The sequence below is a fragment of the Pristiophorus japonicus genome, chromosome 6 (genome assembly GCF_044704955.1).
Source record: "Pristiophorus japonicus isolate sPriJap1 chromosome 6, sPriJap1.hap1, whole genome shotgun sequence".
Taxonomy (NCBI): Eukaryota; Metazoa; Chordata; class Chondrichthyes; family Pristiophoridae; genus Pristiophorus; species Pristiophorus japonicus.
In genome coordinates this window covers 192193410-192211430 of record NC_091982.1, presented here as the reverse complement: position 1 = coordinate 192211430, position 18021 = coordinate 192193410, and the positions used below count along the sequence as shown (strand labels likewise).

Here is an 18021-nt window from a genome sequence, read left to right as displayed (position 1 = left end):
TGCTGCAATTTTACTACAGCTGTCTCTTCCACAATAAAATGGATCTGCGCACACTGCTCAAAAAGTCAAGTTTAGTCTCATTCCTATATGCACAAAATTACAAAGTGCGCTATTTTTAGTTAGTACTTGCTGCTAAAAATGCTGGGAGGTAAATTCAATGAATTTGTTGGGTTATATTACTTTGCATACAAGTGTTTTACTTGCTAGATAGAATAGGATTTTGCCTTTGGATGGGAGCTCAAAACCAACCCTAGACATAGCAATGGCTGAAGGAACAGTCGAGCAACAATCCAAACTGACATTCCCAAGAACCAATATTTGCTTAAAACAATAGAAGAGAAATGGAAACAAGATTTGGTTACTTATACTAGATATAACACAAAATGGGGCAGATTGATTGAAGTTCATTAAAACAGCCTAGGATCAGAAAATCTCCACATCGAATTGGAGCAATTCATAGACAAGATTTTCCAATCAGGCATAAATCTAACTTCAAGATGGATATTACAAACTTCCAGTAGGCTAATTACATTAGGTGTAAGCTCCAGTCATGGAAAATACCCATGGGTTTGGGGAGGGGAGGGGGGTAGCATTTAAAGGGTTATTGTCAAATTGTGGACTTTGAAAAATATGCAAGTGAGTGTAGAAGGGCAGAGTGCAGCTAAGACCATTCTGGAGGAAGCTTTCTTTGGCATACAGCAATACCAGGTTCTCCCCTCACCCAACAACGACTGCCCAGATGGAATGAAATGGTCACGTCAATGCCACTTCCACCACTCTATGCACACGTGGGAAAATTGGAAAAAATCCTGAAAGACAGGATAAATCTACATTTGGAAAGGCAAGGATTAATTGGGGACAGTCAGCACAGATTTGTTAAGGGAAGATCGTGTTTGAATAACCTGATTGAATTTTTTGAGGAGGTATCCAGGAGGGTCGATAAGGGTAGTGCATATGGACTTTAGCAAAGCTTTTGATAAGGTCCTACATGGCAGGCTAGTCATGAAAGTTAAGGTCCATGGGGTCCAGGGCAAAGTGGCTAGTTGGATCCAAAATTGGCTTAGAGGTAGGAAGCAAAGGGTAATGGTTGGTGGATGTTTTTATGACAGGAAGGATGTTTCCAGTGGGGTTCCGCAGGGCTCAGTACTGGGTCCCTTGCTTTTTGTGGCATATATCAATTATATAGATTTGAATATAGGGAGTATAATTAAGAAGTTTGCAGATGACACTAAAATTGGCTGTGGTTGATAATGAAGAGGAAAGTCATGGACTGCAGGAGGATATCAATCTACTGGTCAGGTGGGCAGAGCAGTGGCAAATGGAATTTAATTCGGAGAAGTGGGAGATAATGCACTTTGGGAGGGCTAATAAGGAAATGGTATACACATTAAGTGGTAGGCCACTTAATAGTGTAGATGAACAAAGGAACCTTGGAGTGCTTGTCCACAGATCATTGAAAGTAGGCCAGGTGGATAAGGTGGTTAAAGTGGCATATGGAATGCTTGCCTTTATTGGCCCGAGGCATAGAATACAAGAGCAGGGAGGTTATATCTAAATTGTTTAATACTCTGGTTAGGCAACAGATGGAGTACTGCGTGCAGTTCTGGTCGCCGTATTATAGGAAGGACGTGATTGCACTAGAGAGGGTGCAGAGGAGATTTACTGGGATGCTGCCTGGAATGGAGAATCTTAGCAATGAGGACATTGGATACGTTGGGTTTGTTCTCATTGGAACAGAGGAGGTTGAGAAGAGACTTCATTGAGATGTACAAAATTTTGAGGGGCCTGGATATAGGACAGCAAGGGCCTATTTCCCCTGGTGGAGGGTTCAATTACGAGGGGCATAGTTTTATGGTGGCTGGTGGAAGGTGGAAGGTTCAGAGGGGATTTGAAGGGAGGCTTCTTCACAGAGGGTTGTGGGGGTCTGGAACTCACTGCCTGGAAAGTTGGTGGATGCAGAAACCCTCACCACATTTCAAAGATGCTTGGATGGGCACATGAAGTGCCATAACTTGCAGGGTTACAGACCTAAAGCTGGTAAGTGGGATTAAACTGGATAATCTATTGTTTGCTGGCGCAGATACGATCGTAAGTACTGCAGGGAATCAAATACGGCCAGGATGATCTCCTGGACGGGTCAGAGGAATTTTCCCAGATTTTCTTTTCCCCAATTGGCCTGGGTGTTTAAATCTGGTGTTTGCCTCTCCCAGGAGATCACATGGCTCCAGTCAGGGTGGAGTGTAGAATGTTTTGGTGCAAGGGGTGTCGCAGCTGTGTGGGGCAGACTGGTTGGGCTGGGTGCTCTTTATCTTTCCACCATTGTTCATAGGTTTATATGTAGCCTTCAGGGCTGCAAACTGAGGGCCATGTGGCTCTTTGTTAACTGGCACGGACACGATGGGCCGAAATGGCTTCCTTCTGCACTGTAGATTTCAGTGTTTCTATCTTCCCCGAGCCTCCTCCCGTCCCTGCCACTCAGTGGCAGGATAACAAGTACTGCACGTTAAGTTTACAATGGCAGTTTCCGTTGAAAGTGTAATCAGATGTAAAATTATCGATAATATATACCATTTATTATACTATTTACTTCTGATTTATAATGCTAGTAATACACAAATGGTGGTAAACAATTAGAAGCAACATTTTCCCAGTTTAAAAACTCCATTTCTCTTCCTCCCCAAAAGATGCTCACATTGTGACTATGCTAACTGCGACCATGCCTCCCAATTCCTTCAAGAGATCAGGACACAAGTTACAACCCTGCTACGATGAAATCCTCCATAAACCCAACAGCAGGTGGTCAGGAGAACTCACAGCAGTTACTAGGATTGTTTATTTTTCCCCTCGTCACATTCCTCTTTTGTTCCTGCCAAGTAACCCCCACCCCCGGGACCCAAAAAGCTGTGGAACTCATTTTCTCGGTCTTTGTTTTATTAAAATCCAAGCTTGACATCACCTAAATCATTACCTCCCACTGTTCATCTTCAATCTTTGTGGTGTTCTACACTATGACCTTGACCATAGTTCCACAACAAAATATTTAATTTTAATCTTGGATAGTTGACCAGACAGCAAGATAATGGAGCATTTAAGCAGCAAGAATAACACGTTAGTTTATACACATTTTAGTATCTTATGTTGTGGAAGAGATAAAATATCAGATTCATTGTGTTCAATTTCACAACTTGCCATTATGGGATCTGATCTCATGACCAGTCCATTACTATAACTATACTACAATGCTGTACAAAAGAGTTTCTGGATTATGGATCATTACGGCTGTACAAGTCTGCCAAAGGCTTATTTTCAATTTTATTTAACATGTCAAAAGACAAATCAGCTCTAAATAGGACAATTTTATAAGATTTCATTTCCTCAAATTTCTGATACAGCTTCTTTAGCTAGCAAAGAGGGGGAGATGCAAGAGGAAAATAAATGAGTGTCATAGTTCCAACAGAATTCTTTTTGATAACTACAACTATTGTACATTCGTCACCAAACTCAACTACTGTATCCAGGACTAAATCGAAGCACAATTTACACACATTTACAAAATCTATACTTTATAACATCTTTTCTTACCCCTCAAAAAAAATTGTGACAGCCAGCCAGAACATTATTCATCAGAATTCATAAATGGTCTATGACCAATGAGTTTCCCTCTGACAAACAGGAAACTGGACTGGGTGCAACCTCACTTGTTGAGCTTGAACGGTGATTGTTGCAACAACACTCTGGAAAAGTTTTGAAATTAGGTGCCTTCACTGCAGTTCTATTATAAAAACAGGAAGCTGTAAACCACACCTCTTTGAAATTGGTGGCATGTAGTGTAACCAGTGAGCAACAACCTTTCTGTACTGCAGGACTTGGGGTTTTGAATCAGATTGGATGTGCAATATAAAGACAGGCAAATTCTAAATTTCCTTAATTAATGCAGCAACTGCATGCAAGTGGCCGTCATGTAAAGAACTTGCATATAGCACCAAAAGCAAATTAAACCAATACAGCAAAACTCCTACAATTTACTGCGCCAGTTACTTTGACCTCAACAGTTAACATGATCTGCATAAAATGGCTTCACTGAACTACTGTAAACGCTTTATAAAATGTCACTACACTGATTTACAGCAGATTTTCACTTTTCAAAACAGCCTTCCACAATGTCAATTAGGAAACTAAAAGCAAGTAGTCTCATGTTTCAGTGTAATCATAACTGTCACACATTACTGCACTCGACACCAACAGCAATTACTGTGACAGCAGTATAAATAGAACACTTATATTGCCACTGGGATGCCCTGGGAAGGGCTTGAATCATCATAAAAGTTTTGCCCGAATTATAGAACTGAAAGTGGATTTAAAACTATTACTCTATTAAGTTTCAAAAAAAGTCAGCCACTCTTACAGCTGCCCATCATATCACCAGTCATCTGGCTTGAGAGACCTGGGCAAAATTCTCAACACCAGAAGATGCTGTTCCTTAATGTTGAGCTTTACACATGACAGCAATAAGGCAACGGTCAGAGGCATCACTACACAGTCACATTTACAAACATATACTCAAGTCTTTGATCTTATAACAAAGTCTCTTATGTAGTACCTGATTGGGACTCTAGGTAGACAATGTCTAGCAGATTTCACCCATCCACTATCTTGGCTTGGTGACTTGTCCAAAAAAATACAAATCATGTTAGTTCGACAAGACCTCCTTTTTTTGAAGCCCCATTGGGGATGTATCCCCGACATGCATTTCTCTGTCTTACTCATGTATTGCATCCAGAATGATTCCTTCAAGCAACTTCTCCATTATGATGCCAGATTGGAACTACATTAATTAGCCTTCTTCCAGTCTAAGGGAACAATCTCGAACTCCAGTGAGCTATTAAAGATATGGAGAAGGGGCTCGCACACCACCTATTCAATCTCCCCGATGACCCGGATCGGCTGCCCTATTTTAAAGGTTCCTAATTCTACGAAAAACAAAATGTTGATCTATTTTATTAGCAGTTTTATTGTTATTAAATCCTGACAGTCGAGCATCATCTTCAAGACTGAAGATCATTTAGTATTTCCGCCATATTCCAAGAGCCCCTGAATCAGAGGGTTTTTCTTTGCAGATTAAAATGCAGCATTACACACTTTAGTTGGTCCAGACCTATTATATGCTCCCCTGAATCCTGGAAAAAAAATAGACCAAAAAAAAACTGCATGTTTTTTTTTAAGTTCTCAGCTTCACCACACTGGGGCGAACTGCCACTCTAGACTGCACATCTTATCCATCAGTTAAGACAGACAAGGTGGCAAAGTATGTTGTATTACCATTACTTCAACTCAGAAAAGAGTCAAAGGATCTGCAAAGATAGGTCTTTAAAAAAGAATGTTCTCACATTCTCAATTCAATTCCCACTCAGTTTTGTTTTTGCAGTGTGTCACTAATCTATATTGGGCCTATTCGAGGCTCTGCAGTTTGTACTTAGGATCTACAAAAGTGTGGATCTGGATGCCAGTGCAATTGCACAGCTTGGGTGCCAAGCGTATAGCGAGGTGCTAGCTACAGCAAATCTATGTAATCCCATCATGGGTGACCTAATGAGAAAGAATCATTCACAACATTTCTCCTGCTACCTGTCCAAAAGCAGTAGAGGTACAAATAATTGGAAAATTAGCCCAAAAGCAGCATCATGCACATTTTATTCCAATCTAATTTTCAACATTATGATTATGTGTCAAAATCAAATATCAAAGATTTGTCAAGCAGTTATAATTTTCTGTAATAATTAGGACGCATAACCAAGATGATATGGAAGGTCTTGATTTCTTTTGGCATGCACAAGAAAAAATATACTGAAGTACCCCCCAAATCTATCAGTATAGTAAAACAACTAGCCTGAACACACAAAGCTGCCAGTGAAAGATTCTAAAACAACAAAAGATTCATAAATACACAATGTCAATTTATATTCATTAGAACTTCAAACTGTACCAAGTAATCTTACCAGGATTACTTGGTACAATTTGTCCAGATGCAGTTGTCTATGTTGGTGAAGAGTTTCAACTCCATTAATCTGGACTATCTGAAATCCTAGTGGCCCTCTGCTGCTCCTCACTTGCCAGACTATTAATGCCTTTACTAGAATGTTCTGGAAATAACAAAAGATTCTTCAAGGCCCAGTGATAAAAGAGAGCAACATTATCATGAGAAACGGACAGGGAGTTGCAATCTCCCTCTTAGGTTAACGAGCACTGGCTCGATTCCTGGCTTCGATTTGTTGCTTCTTTGCTTCTTTGCAGTCCAAATGTACTGCCCTATTGGTAAGCAAAATTTATGAGTCAGATACATTTGCTTATTTCCTATTCTGACATAGCCCGTTTGGGAACTACATATGTAGTTTGCTAATTTATGCTTCAAAAGGCCAGTAAAGTTCAGAATTATGAGCATCAATGTTCTGGCCATTTTGGTGTTATTGATTAGCCTGATGACTTGTCTGGAAGAAGAGGTTAGAGAGAGAGAAAAAATCATGTATCCCAACACCAAACTTCTCAAGAATTCCAAGATCACAGATCAGGTGGCTGTGTCAAATTTGGTACGATAACACTCCTGTGAAACACCTTGGGACATTTTTACTACATTAAAAAGGTGCTATATAAATGATTTTTAGATATATACCAGGACCCCTGTATGGCTCAGTAGAATACTGAAATGTTCAATCACCCACCAAACTTAATGATTTTAATAGAATATGCACAGTGTCAATAATTCCCCCAAGGCTTTTAAGGAAGGGATGTATACGGTATCTCTCTGAACAACATTTAGCACCACTGGATAATGCCACAAGACATACTTCCTCCTAAATCACACCAAAGTATCCCTGCAGTTGCCTGTACTACATGCTCCACGTTTCAGGAAATATTTTTCAACTAATTGTGGCACACTGCAGAACTGGTCAGCCAGACAGGAAATAAAAACAAGTTCCCAAAGTTGCAAGCAGCCCAGAAACAAGTCGTAGCTCTACACTGGGTTACCTTGGAATTCAACCTAGAGATCACTTTCAGAAATGAACCCTAACCAGTTTTAGAATGCTTAAGAAATCATAGAATGACAGCACAGAAGGAGGCCATTCGACCCATCGTGGCACTCTTTTTCTAGGTCTTCTCCACCTTGGAGATTTTGTTGAATTAACGCTACTTTGATCACTGCTGACAATTACACCGTATAACACTGGGATCAATCACGAAATCCCACATGGGATCAACTTAACTGCAAGTAAATCCGCAGCTCAACAGACTGATAAGAACCCCTGGTCGCCACCTTCCCTTTAGCTCTTGCTTGTTAAAGGCTTAGCTTTCAGGCAATTATATATGTGCTATAGGTGAACCTTCAAACCCTCCTTATTGTGAGGCCAATAACAGTGGAAGAGGCAGCAATCAAGTAGACTGATTAGTCCTGAATGCAGTTAAGCTTTCGTGTTGTTGCAGCTGCACGCAACTAAGTGAGCCTTTGTCGATGGGGGTGAAAGGCACAGAGGACAGAAGGTGAACCACTCGCAGACCACCCAGCCTTTGCCCTGATCTTGTAGCCATGGTATTAATATGCCTGATCCTAGTCACCCTAGAATATTAGTGGCTCCAAAAGTTAGATGAAGATGGTTGGGCTTTTTTTGTTGGAAATGGTCATTGCCTGTAACTTGCGACACAAATGTTATCTGCCATTTGTCAGCCCAAGACTGGATGTTCCAAACATCCTGCCAAAGGCTGGCATCTGAGGTGGTTAACCGAGCAAAGTATTAGAATTGTCAGCCAGCAGCCTAACTACTGATTTAATGACAGGGCGAAGGTCACCGACAAAGCAGCCAAAGAACAAGAATGATTTTCAGCCACTGAAGAGTTTTCCCACTGATTAGGGGATCCCAATGCCAGAATCAGTTAAGTGTTGCCTTTGTGTCAAGGGCAGCCACTTTCACCTTTCCTCTGGCATTCAGTTCTTCGAACCATTACTGGATCAAGGCTATAACTAGGTCATGAGCTGAATTATTTTGGTGGAACTAGAACAGAGAATTGGTGAGATTATTGGTGAGTAGGTGTTGTCTGATGGCACTATTGATTATTTCTTACGTCAATTTGCTGATCGTTAGGATGAGGCTGATTGGCCAAATCTAACCTGGCCAATTACCACCCTGCCTTCTGTGGACATGACATTTTCCACATGGTCAGAAAGATACACAGTGTCATATCTGTATTGAATAGCTTGGCTAGTGTGCAATCTAGTTGGGATGTTATTAGGGCTCATAGACTGTGTTCAGTCCCCTCAGCTTCCTCATGTGATTAATGTAATTAGCTGGGCATTAGCATCTGTTTTGCAGCAGTTTTTACACCCACATATCGTGGGTCTGGAGTTACGCATAGACCAGAAGGACATTAGTTGCTATCATTTTACTAAATTCAATTTCGCAGCTTACCATTTGGCAGCTCACAACCTCCTGGCCACTAATCCTGTTCGATAACCCCTTAGTGGTAGTGACAATATGTTTCATACCTTAACTTACCTTCAGCCTTGAAAAGTAGTGAATAAGAGGGATCCTAAAGGTACCTGTAAAAGGGATAGAAAATATATATTTTTTAAAGTCAATCTGGAACATTATTTCAAATAAACTGTGGATAGGGGGACACAGGTTCTGGATGGTGTCAGGAGGTACTCCTGATCAGAGTGACTAATATTAGAAATTGTCTTCTATGTAGGCAAAATCTTGAATCTTTCAAGAGGCAGTGGAGGGAATCAGATGAATTAAATGGGTGGAAAGATGTAGCTGAGTGGAGCCAATCTTTGTGAACCAGAATTATATGGCTTACCTCCATTAGGCTTTTAGGACCAAATAAAAAATAGTGTTCATGGGCACACACATTTTTCCAGTCATATCATTTTTCAAAAAAAGAGACAATAAAAAAAGAGATAATCAAAGGCCTGAAATTTCAAATCATTAAAACTATAAGATGAAAACTAAACACAATTAGTCAAATCCTACAAACTGCTGCAGATCTCGGTTGATTATCAGAACATATCTGGGAGTACTGAATACAGTTTGATCTCATCTCATCTCAGGAAGGATAAACTTGCCTTGGAAAGTGTGCAACAAAGGTTCACTAGACTGATTCCTGGGATGAGAGGGCTGGCCTATGAGGATTGAGTAGAATGGGCCTATATTCTCTGGAGTTCAGAAGAATGAGGGGTTCTCTCATTGAAAGGTATAAACTTCTTGAGGGTAGATGCTGAGAGGCTGTTTCCCCTGGCAGGAGAGTATAGAAGTAAGGATCATCATCTTAGGATAAGGGGTTGGCCATTTAGGACTGAGATGAAGAGAAATTTCTTCACTCAGGGTTGTGAATCTATCTATTCTCTACCCCAGAGGGTGTGGAAGCTCAGTCGATGCTCAAGACGAAGATCGACAGATTTTTGGGCAATAAGGGAATCAAGGGATTATGGGGATAAGGCAGGAAAGTGGAGCTGATGTAGACGTTTAGCTGTGATCTTATTGAATGGCAGAGCAGGCTTGAAGGGCCATATGGCCTATTCTTGCTCCTATTTCTTATGTTCTTAAAATGTTACCGTTCCAAAATCAATACCACTGTGCATTAGTGATTGGAAATGTTTTGGAATCAATCATGCAGAGAACAAAAGAAAATCTCAAAATTCTGATGTAAGCCACTGAAGGTGACAAAGGACTACCCACACGACAGGAGGTCAAGTACATATAAACAAAAACTTTACCGATGTCCTTTCCAGCACTAACTCCCTGATTAAAAAGATACAAAAGATTAAATGAAATAGAATTTGGTACATGCAGATCAAGAATTCAATATAATGGTAGCAAAGTGATTTGGCAAAAATAAATTCTATGGTTCGATCACATGGGTATTTGTGTAACGTCAACTGTACAAACAGGCTTTAATAACTCCTTTAATTCAATATCTTCCACATTGTTGATACATTTCAAATATAGAGACGATCACAGGGAGGGGAAAGACTTCTTCAAAGACAAGGAGAAAAATAAACTTGCACCACTTTCACACATCTCCTGATAACAGTATAGTTGAGAATTAACAGTAGTTTGACAGATTACCTATCCACTCACATAAATGATAAAGTTGGAAGTTGGGGGTGGGACACAGAGAAAACAGGGAACTGCAGATCGGTTAGCCTAACATCAGTAGTAGGGAAAATGCTGGAGTCTATTATAAAGGATGTGATAACGGCACATTTAGATAATATCAATGGGATTAAACAAAATCAACATAGATTTATGAAAGGAAAATCACGTTTGACAAACCTACTGGAATTTTTTTGAGGATGTAACTGATAGAATAGATAAGGGAGAACCAGTGGATGTAGTGTATTTGGATTTTCAGAAGGCCTTTGATAAAGTTCCACATAAGAGGTTAGTGTGCAAAATTAAAGCACATAGGATTGGGGGTAAGGTATTGGCATGGATTGAAAATTGGTTAACTGATAGGAAACAGAGTAGGAATAAATGGGGCTTTTTCAGGGTGGCGGGCAGTGACTAATGGGGTACCACAGGGATCAGTGCTTGGACCCCAGCTCTATCTATCTATATATAAATAAATGATTTGGATGAGAGAACCAAATGTAGTATTTCCAAGCTTGTTGACGACACAATACTGGATGGGATTGAGAGTTGTGAGGAGGATGCAAAGACGCTGCAAGGCAATTTAGATTGAGTGGGCAAACACATGGCAGATGCAGTGGCCCCAAGTTTCCACATGATTTGCTCCTGATTTTTAGGAGCAACTGGTGTAGAACGGAATATCTTAGAAATCGGAATTCTCCACATTTAGTTTGCTCCAGTTCTAGTCAGGTAGAACAGTTTCACTTTGGAACAGAATTTTTTTTCAAAAGGGGGCGGGTCCGGCCACTTACGCCTGATTTCAAAGTTTCGTGAGTGAAAACTTACTCCAAACTAACTTAGAATGGAGTAAGTGAAGATTTTTGCTCGAAAAAAACCTTGTCTACACTTTAGAAAATCAGACGTAGGTTACAAATTAGGCGTAGGGAACGAGGTGGGGGGGGGGGGGGGGGGAGGAAGGGAAGTCATTAAATTCTACAATCAATCCTTAGTTATACTTATACAAATAAATCCAACCTGAATAAAAATTTATAAGCAAAGAAAAGATTAAATAAACCATGTTCCTACCTGTGTGAAAGTGCTTCAGGCAGGCCTTTCATGTTGGAGACAAGCAGCGGTGTGGCGTCAGTGTCTCGACGGCAGCGGCAGCAAGCTTCGAGCTGAGCTGCAGTGCTCGAGGCAGGCCTTCATTCTCTTCGTGGCTGGCCGCGAAGCAGCAGCACCGGACGGACCCGAGGCCATTCGGCCATGAGATATCAGCGGCGTCAGTGGCTGGCCGGCAGCCGAAGAATCAACGCAGGACACACGCAGCTCATTAAGGTTCTTGAGGCCATTCGGCCATGCTTTAAGGGCGGCGTCAGTGGCTGGCCGGCAGCCAAAGAATCAGCAGCGGACGGACGTGAGGCCATTCGGCCATAGGATATCAGCGGCGTCAGTGGCTGGCCGGCAGCCGAAGATACAGCAGCAGCCTTCGAGCTGTGAGGGGGACTGAGGCCAGTTGGACAGGGAGAGGCAGCCACCGACAGTTTTATATTTAAATTTGCAGAATGGGTGCTGCATTGTCAACACCACGTATTATTGTAAAGTTGAATTGGCACTCTTATTTCTCCAAACACAGTCCTTACTTTGCATGCACCAATGCAGCACCGGTTCTGCAAGTTTAGCAGTGAAAAGCTGAACTCACGGATTTCAGATGATTTATTCAGCAGTGCTGCTAAAAGCACTCCCTCACACACAGAAATATCAAAAAAAATTAAATTACAAGCCTTTGCAGGGGTCCAAGAAACAAATCTTCACTTTTTCGGCAGTATTTTTAAAAATGGCCGAGTGCCAATGTTTGAGAGAGACTGCGCGTGTGCGCACGCTCCAACACGCACGCGCAGGGTTGCCGGCACCACGAAGGCTAATTTAAATTGTACCCGCCCCCTGCTACTTAGAAAATCGGCGCGAGTGTTAGGCTCCGCCCCCTGCTGCGATGAGCGCGCCGATCCAAGCAGACATCGAGCTCCAAGGAGCTCGAGAATATCGGACTTTTTTTTTTTTAGGCGCAGTTTTCGGCGCGAAAAACAGGCGCCCAGCTCGGAGGTGCGCCGTTTTCGCCGCGGCACGAAACTTGGGGCCAGTATAACATGGATAAATGAAGTTATCCACTTTGGTAGGAAAAACGTATGGACAAAGTATTATTTAAATGGTGATAGCTTGGGAAGTGTCGATGTACAGAGGGACCTGGGTGTCCTTGTACAACAGTCATTGAAAGCAAACATGCAGGTGCAGCAAGCAGTTAGGAAGGCAAATGGCATGTTGGCCTTCATTGCAAGAGGATTTGCATACAGGAGCAAGGATGTCTTACTACTGGAGTATTGTGTACAGTTTTGGTTTCCTTATCCAAGAAAGGATATACTTGCCATAGAGAGAGTGCAGCGAAGGTTCACCAGACTGATTCCTGGGATGGCAGGACTGTTGTACAAGGAGAGATTGGGTCGACTAGGCCTGTATTCACTAGAGTTTACAAGAATGAGAGGGGATCTCATTGAAAAGTATAAAAATCTGACTGGGTTGGATGCAGGGAAGATGTTTCCCCTGGCTGGGAATTCTAGAACAAGGGGTCACAGTCTCAGGATACGGGGTAGGAAATTTAGGACCGAGATGAGGAGAAATTTTTTCATTCAGAGGGTGGTGAACCTGTGGAATTCTCTACCACTGAAGGCTGTGGAGACCAAGTCACTGAATATATTTAAGAGGGAGATAGACAGATTTTTAGAAACAAAAGGCATCAAGGAGTATGGGGAAAAAGCGGGAATATGGTGTTGAGATAGAGGATCAGCCATGATCATATTGCATGGCGGTGCAGACTCTAGGGGCCAAATGGCCTACTGCTCCTATTTTCTATGTTTCTAAGTGCAAAGCATCAGTTCTGAAAATTTAAGGATAGGTATGACTGGGCTCCCCTGACGGCTCTGTTGGTTAATAGAGTGAGTATTTGGTGAAATGATATCAGCCAGGGCCACAGTAGGGGCACCACAAGAGCAAGGATAAATCTTCTATAGAACATGGGTTTTCAAAGTGGGTCCCAGATTCCAGGGAACTGCAAGAGGATCCCAGGGAGCCTGAGGGGTCAGATTTGGGGATACTGTGTGCCAAGAGAAATGTCTTGAATTCTGTATTCTACATTTTTCCTGTATTTGTTGAATCTCAAGCATGTTATTTCTGTTGCTATAAACGAACAGAAAATATTTTCTGAAATGACAGCACTGTTTTCCATTGAGTAGCCAACGTGTGTGTTAATAGAAAAAATAGAAAATAGGTGCAGGAGTAGGCCATTTGGCGCTTCGAGCCTGCACCACCATTCAATATGATCATGCACTTCAGTATCCCATTCCTGCTTTCTCTCCATACCCCTTGATCCCTTTAGTCGGGAGGGCCACATCTAACTCCCTTTTGAATATATCTAACGAACTGGCCCCAACAGCTCTCTGCGGTAGGGAATTTTACAGGTTAACAACTCTGAGTAAAGAAGTTTCTCCTCATCTCGGTCCTAAATGGCTTGCCCCTTATCCTTAGACTGTGACCCCTGGTTCTGGACTTCCCCAACATCGGGAACATCCTTCCTGCATCTAACCTGTCCAATCCAGTCAGAATTTTATATGTTTGTATGAGATCCCCTCTCATTCTTCTAAATTCCACTGAATACAAGCCGAGTCGATCCAGTCAAGATGAGAGAATTATTTCCAAATATAAAACTATTTTGTATTCCCACAAGTGGCGTGTGGGTGTTTTTCACTACAAAAAAGGTATTTAGGATCTAGATTTTTTTTTTAAAAACAGACCATTCAATACATATAGGTGACCTGCTCCCAGGCACTACCATGTTACCAAAAGCTATCAAAATGGATAAGTGATGCTTGAATACATTGCATTCAATCCAATAGCAGGCAAAACACTAGGTTATCCAGTTCAGATTCTAAATGTTTTATGCCACGGAATGTATATTCAAGTAATTTCTTGGAATCATTAGAATTGGAACCAGCACGAGTGAGCTCTGCTGCTAAGCCAAATGTCATAATATACAAGTGATCATTGCTAAGCTAATGGCAAAGGCTTACTTTGTCTATTTAGTTGGCTGTTAAACCCAAAATATCAGCAATAAATTTGGCAGCGACAGTCAAACCTTTTGCCAACACAATGCTTTATTAACCCACTACTAAATTTTACCGAGATACCGTGGAAGAGACATCACAGCTATTGCCACCGAGCCTGAATCAAAAGCACTCAAAATCTAATCTGAATCATACTGGTTTGCGAGAATTTTTTTTTTTAAAGATTGTGCATGCAAATCATACTGCTGGTAAACAAACAGCACATTGTACTTCAATTTACACTCTGCTTTCTGCACTTCAGCAATACTTTAATGAAATGTCAATACCTAAATTGTTAAATATTTTCAAAAAAGGTACTTCTATAATGAATTTTTAAAAATCTAAAACTTGAAATAAAAGTTCATAAGAATTTCACAATTTCACGATTTCCCAATTTATCTGCAAACAGAAATATTACCTACACTCAAATAAAACATAATTTGCTTCTACAAAACAATGACAACTTTTGGGGCAGACTTTCCGATGTCCCGGGCCTGTACGAAGTTTCTATGGACCCAGGAAGGCATCGGAAAAGCCCGTTTTCAGCGTGCAATGTACATGCGCTGACAATCGGCTTTTCCCGACCTGTCAGCCAGATCGGAAGCGAGGATGCCAGATCGGGAGTGAGGACATTTGTACAGGCAAGATTGGGCTATTTACCCATATCTTGCCTGGCAAATGTCCTCAAAAATCTTGCGCCTGAAAAAGCAGGCACATAGCCTACTTTTACAGGTGCAAGTGTTTTAAAACACACAAAACAAATTGTAAAATAAAATTTTAAACAGTTTGTTAAAAAAAAAACCCTCCCCACTACGGTAAGTTTATTTTTAACCATAATTTAAAACAATTTTTTTAAATCAGGAAAATATTTTATTTTTCTAAGACATAACTTTAATTTCAATTAATTTTAAAATGTGTGGGGTCTATTTTTTATTTTTTATTCTGTGTGATTGCTTTTGTTCCCGTTAATAGCATTGAGAACTCGTAGTTACGTGAGTCTCAGTGCTATTAATGGGAACCTGTGAAATACGTACCCGTTTGGCTGAGCAGTCACACATGACTGCATCTTCTGCGTCGGGACCCTCTGCACGGGAGCACGCTTCGCAGCGCGGGAGGAGAAGGCCTCCCCATCGGAAATCCGAGACCACCAGGTAAATTCGTAAAAAATATCCAGCGAGAAGACCCCCAGAGGAATTTCTGGGCCTTTAAGTTTATTTATTTATTTGCCTATGGCAAGAGTGTAAGATTGAAAATCTTGATGTCAATCAGCATATAGCAGCACCCACCAAGTAAGAAGATCTCCCCCCCCCCCCCCGACCCCCAAGCATAAATTATACACAAAATATACACCACCTTCACAAGATACAGATTGCTACTACATTTTGGTTATGGGTCTCGTAGGAATACTGTACATGGATACAAGGGATACTGCAATAGTCATAATCATTCTTGTATCCAATTTGTTAAGTACAATTGCAATATCTCAAAAACAAATAATTAAAAAGTAGAAAGATTAACCTCCATTGCAGAACAGACCCATTTGAAAGAGTCAGGTATTGGATGCACAAGAAAATATTCAATATATACCATTTTAATTTGATTTTTTTTTTCCTATGAAGTTATTGTTCGACTCCATTACCAGACTGAAATCTACAAAAACGAAAAAAACTTCAGGATAACAAAAATCCTGAACCAGTGGCCCCGAATTTGAGGTCAGCAACGAAGCAAAGGCGTTAGCTGTTGGCCCCGAAGTACACTCCGCGCAGGGATCTCGCAATCAAGAACCAGATTTGCTGACCTTGAATTCAATCAACGGAACTTAATGGGGATCCCCTTGTTCGAACTGCTGTGATGTCAACAGGCTGCCTAAGCAGCCAATCAAAAGGCAGAATTCTCAGACAATGAATAAGGAAGTGGGTAAGCCTTTAAAATTCTAACATTTTAAAATAGTTAGAGAGAACAATTCTTGCATGGGGAAAAGGCAAACCTGAAATAAAGATGCACAAACTTGAAAATAAATATCAAATATTTTGTACCTTTTCTTAAAAATTTAATTTTTTTTTTAAATTAAAATGGACAAATTTGACACTGCACAAAATTAAAATTAATTTTCCAGGCCCTTAACATTTGTTTAGCAGTCAATATGCTGTTAAAATCCCAGTTACACCTAATCTCTTTGGGTCTAACTTTTAGTGGGGAATTTAACAGCATGCTTGCTGGGGAAAAGTTGAAGTTTTCGTCAGTGTCAATGATTTGGCTGATTACACAGATTGCCGGCACTGTGGGGGGAGCGTGCACAGCGCAGCCTGTTTCAGAGCAGTCAATGACAGACCGTAACTTCAGGATTTCTGCATGCACCTTCGCCAAATCCTTAAGTTGTGGTCAGTTTCAAAGGCAGTACTTCGTACCGACCGCAAATTCAGGGCCAGTATTGTTTCACCGTTGTCTGAGTTGCAATTACAAACAGTGATCCATCCTGATGGTTGAAATAGTCCTGGCCAAGAACATTAACCTTTCACAACCCAACCTATATTATTAGCTAACGCTGTCAGTTAATTGCAGTTAACTTCCATGATTAATGCGTTCATTCTTTTTGCCGATTAATGTTTTTTAAACATGTTAATCATGGAAGTTATCGAAATAAAAACTGGGTTTCAAATTTAAAACACTGATGTTCAATAAGTTGTTTTCAAACACCACCTAACCATCCTCTTATTTCAGTTTACTTGGCAATGAATCTTCTGGTGCTTGCCCTTGTTTCTACTACATCCTAGATATCCAACCTCTAATGGTGAGAAGTGTAGAAGAACAGGCAATTAAAAAATAAGGAGGCTATCTATCAGGGGTGTTGAGGGTTGGATTAGGTGGGGCAGAGAGGCTGGGTGTGGCAGAGCAGAGAGCCCACCTTAAAAACACAAGTAGAAAATAAGGCTAACATGCAAATTAAAAGAAATTGGGGTTAATGAGAACCAACATTCAACAGAAATCAATCGAAAGAAAGAAAAACGTCAATGAAAGCATTATGGAACCAAGCACTAATAGTGAAGCACTTGTAAATGGGTAGTTTTAGGGTTTTTTTTTTAAATAAAGATGGTCTGACAGTTCATTGGATCAAATGATAGTTACTTGTATTTATTGTCAAATTGAGTTCCATGATTACAGAAATGAGAGATTTTCTATCTAATTCCATGTAATATCAGATAAAACAAACGTGAATGAAATAGATACAGTAATTATATTAAATGTGATTAAGACCCAGATTAACAGATTAAAATCTTTAATCAAGAGATTCATTTTTTTTTTTAATTGTTTCACAACCCTAATTATAGCACTTCATTAGACAATGCATCAAAACATACAAGTATGAACGATAATTTTAATTTCAACAAATTGGAAATTATAAATTTGTTAGGAGTTTTATATTTCTTGCATTTAAGGAAATATTGCAATTCAGCCAAATTTATGTTGGAACAATGACAAAGCTAGTCAAATTAATTCTCAAATATCAACTGTGCTTTGCATAGATACTAATAAAATTAGCACTAAAATTTATTGTACATATTCAATTTCTCAAAATTCAAATCGGCTTTCCATGAACACTTGGATTAACCAACAGCCTGCTTGATGAGTTATTTTTTTTTTTAAAGTTACACTAATACACAAGAACATAAGAAATAGGAAGAGGAGTACGCCATATGGCCCCTCAAGCCTGCTCCGCCATTCAATAAGATCATGGCTGATCTGATCAT

The 18021-nt window shown here is 40.5% G+C and overlaps 1 protein-coding gene across 2 annotated transcripts in view; it reads right to left on the bottom strand.

Annotated features, from left to right (window-relative positions):
* The window catches only part of LOC139265917 (guanine nucleotide-binding protein subunit beta-4), a 97704-nt gene that overhangs the window by 65305 nt on the left and 14378 nt on the right, over positions 1 to 18021 (bottom strand). Inside the window, exon 2 of one of the 2 annotated variants that reach the window (XM_070883503.1) lies at positions 8544 to 8587. The exons of the other annotated variant lie outside the window; for it this stretch is intronic. The gene's annotated coding sequence lies outside the window, so the exon portion shown is untranslated. The remainder of the gene's footprint in view (positions 1 to 8543; positions 8588 to 18021) is intronic. 2 annotated transcript variants of the gene reach the window in all.